Source organism: Furipterus horrens, unplaced genomic scaffold, assembly GCF_987537825.1.
Source record: "Furipterus horrens unplaced genomic scaffold, mFurHor1.1.pri manual_scaffold_5, whole genome shotgun sequence".
Classification (NCBI taxonomy): domain Eukaryota; kingdom Metazoa; phylum Chordata; class Mammalia; order Chiroptera; family Furipteridae; genus Furipterus; species Furipterus horrens.
Window position 1 is genome coordinate 31,738,415 of NW_028327175.1, and position 3,695 is coordinate 31,742,109.

Genomic DNA, 3,695 nt, shown 5'->3' on the forward strand with positions numbered 1-3,695 from the left:
ATGTTCCTCTGTGTTGTCATTTTTTTTTTAATTCTTCTTCTTCTTTTAAAAATAATGGTTAGCCCTGGCTCTTGTGGCTTAGTGAATTGAGCATTCGCCTGTGAACCAAGTGTCGCTGGTTCAATTCCCAGTCAGGGCACATGACTAGGTTGCACGCCAGGTCCCCAGTTGGGGGTGCGTGAGAGGCAACCTCACATTGATGTTTCTCTCCCTCTCTTTCTCCCTTTCCCTCTCTCTAAAAACAGGTAAATAAAATCAATCAATCAATCAATCAATCAGACATTAACTTAAAAAAAAAGAAAAGATGGTTAGATGTCATAAAGTAGGTGGCAATGCCTTAACTGTATGCATGTTGTTAGGGCCAAGAACCTCTTCCATCCTTGTCAAGTGGAGTGCTTACTCTCTCTTCTTTCATAGAACAGTCTTTTTCTTCTTAAAGACCCTTTAACATTTCTTGTAGTACTGGTTTTGTTGTAACAAACTCCTTTAGCTTTTTCTTCTCTGGAAAGCTCTTTAGCTCTCCTTCAATTTTACATGATATCTGCTTGTACCACTCTTTTCATCATAGTACTGGAAGTCTTAGCCACAGCAATTAGACAAGATGAAGAAATAAAAGGCATCCAAATTGGAAATAAATAAATAAAACTCTCATTACTTGCAGATGATATGATACGTTATATAGAGAATCCCAAAGATTCCACCCAAAACTACTAGAAGTGAGAAATGAATTCAATAAAGTATCAGGGTTCAAAATAAATATCCAGAAATCCATTGAATTCATATATACCAGTAATGAACTATCAAAAACTGAAACTAAGAAAATAATCCCATTTACAATTTCAAAACCAAAGAAACAAAAACCCTAGAAATAAGCAGAACCCAGTATGTAAAAGATATGTACTTGAAAAATTATAAGAAACCTGAGAAAAGTAATTGAAGAAGATGCAGATAAGTAGAAGCATATACCATATTCATGGAGAGGAAGAATTGACATCTTTAAAATGCTCATGCTATTCAAGCAATTTATAGATTTAACAAAATTTCTATCAAGATATCAAGGAATATTTCACAGAACTGGAACAAATATTTCAGAAATTTATATAGACCCACAAAAGACCTAGAATAGTTACAGCAATCTTGAAAAAGAAGTACAAAATTGGAGAAAACTTATCTGATATAAAAGTATACTACAAGGCCATAGTAATCAAAACAGCATGGTACTGGCATAAAAACAGACATATAGATCAATAGAATAGAATATAGAGTCCCCAAAATAAACCCACACTTTATGGTCAATTAATATTTGAAAAGGTAGCAAGAACATACAATGGGGTAAAGATAATTTATTCAATAAATAATGTAGGGGAAAATGGACAGGTACATGCAAAAACAAACAAACAAAACACTAGACCACCTTTTTACACATTACAAAAGAATAAACTCAAAATGGAATAAAGACTTAAAGGTAAGACTCAAAATCATAAGAATCCTTGAAGAAAACATAGGTAGTAAAATCTCAGGCATTTCTTGTAGCAATATTTTTTTCTAATATATTTCTTCAGGCAAAGGAAAAAAAAAGAAAAAGAACAAATAAACAAATGGAACTCCATCAAATTATAAAGTTTTTGCAAAACATAGGAACCCATCAACAAAATGAAAAGACACTCCACTGAATGGGAGAACATATTTGCCAATGATCTATCTGGTAAGGGTTAATACTGAAGATTTATAAAGAACTTATACAGCTCAACACCAGGAAGACAAAAATTCCAATTAAAAAATGGGCAAAGGTCTTAAATAGACACTTTCCCAAAGAGTATATACTGATGGCCCATAGACATATGAAAATATGATCAATGCCATTAATCATCAGAGAAATGCAACAAAATGAGATATACCTCACCCCTGTCAGAATAGCTATCCTCAATACATCAATAAACAAGTGTTGGTGAGGATGTGGAGAAAGGGAACCCTGGTTCACTGTTGGTGGGAATGCACATTAGGGCAGCCATTGTGGAAAGCAGTATGGAGTTACCTTAAAAAATTAAAAATGGAACTTCCTTATGACCCAGGAATTCCAATTCTTGGAATATCTCTGAAGAAACCCAACATACTAATTTGATAGAATATATGCACCACTATGTTCAATGCAGCATTACTTACAATAGCCAAGATTTGGAAGCAGCCTAAGTGCCCAAGAGAAAATGAGTAGATAAAAAGCTGTGGTAAATTTAAACAATGGAATAATACTTGGCTATAAAAAAAAGAAAAAGAAGAAACATAAATTTTACTTTTTGTAATAGCATGGATGGAGCTGGAAAGTATTGTGTTAAGTGAAATAAGGCACTCAGAAAAAGACCAACACCATATAATTTTATTTAAATGTGGAATATAATGAACAAAAATAAACTAACAAACAAAAAGAAGCAGACTCACAGACAGGAAACAGTTTGACAGTTTGATGGGCTGGGTGTAAAAAGTGAATGGATAAATTGAAAAAAAGTCTTATAGACACAGACAACAGTACGGTTATTATCAGAGGGAAAGGGTAGTGGGGAGGTAGAAGAGGGTAAAGGGGGGATAAATGTGATGGAAAGATACTTAATTTGAAGGGGTGAACACATTAATACAATATACAGATGATATATTATATAATTGTACACCTGAAACCTATATAATTTTATTAGCTAATATCAACCCAATGAATTCAATTAAAAAAGAATAGGGGTACATCATTTAGCTCCATCTATGAATGTTAGGTGTACCTACAGTTTCTTCCAAAGGAAAAAATAAAGTTTGTCTCCATTAGTCCATACACAAATTAAAGACACAATATGTGTTGGTTATCTCTAGGGACTATTTTTTGAAGTAATTTTATATTTAACAACTTTCAATAGAAGTTGCCTGGATTTTCAAGGAAAAAACAAAATGCAACATTTGTCACAGATTCTGGCTAAACTTTTGTAAACAGGTTTACTCTCACACAGAGAATGGGTATTTTAAAAAGTTGGTATTAATTTCAAGTAATTTATCTAATTCATTTATAATTTCATTTGCAAGATTCATAAGTAAATGTCAAAAGAGATCCTATATTTATTTCTTCATGTCATCTCTATGGCATAGAATCCTATACTCTCAGTTAAGGAAATGAGAAGAAAGGGTTAAACAGCTCCTTTTTAAATAGTTCTGTTTGTTTATATATAAGACAACCACAGGAAACTAACACACTCAGAATTAGAGAATCTATTACCTCAAGGGCTGGAGGTTAACGTTTGTATTGTATTCAGAGTACTCTTGACAAGGAGATCCCCATGGTATTACTGTCTAAAAGAATCCTTTGGGCCTAGATAAGGGGATTTTATTTGGTGGTTATTCTCTCATTTAGATAAACTAATGATGAATATGAATTGACTGGCTGACAGCTACCTAGAAAACAAATAAATTTATCTAATGCTGCTTACAATAGATTCATGAATTTAAATGACTTGCCTCCTAGAAGTGGCTAAAATGGTCCAGAAGAGAACATCCTCCTAAACTTGGTAAATGATTCCTAACTTGAATTTCATTCAAAATGGTTGATACCTTCATATTACTAAAACTTATATCTTTCATCAAATATTTGATAAAAATTTTTACTATTTCTGAATTATATTCAATAGGGGAACATGGAAGCCCTCTTCAGAGGAGTAAAGCCC

General features: G+C 32.8%; 1 non-coding gene across 1 annotated transcript; it reads right to left on the bottom strand.

The window, feature by feature from the left end:
• Window positions 1-296: 296 nt before the first annotated feature.
• Window positions 297-422, bottom strand: LOC150008334 (U6atac minor spliceosomal RNA). The gene has a single exon (XR_016511600.1). It is a non-coding gene; the product is annotated as a U6atac minor spliceosomal RNA (small nuclear RNA).
• Between the last annotated feature and the right edge of the window lie 3,273 nt (window positions 423-3,695).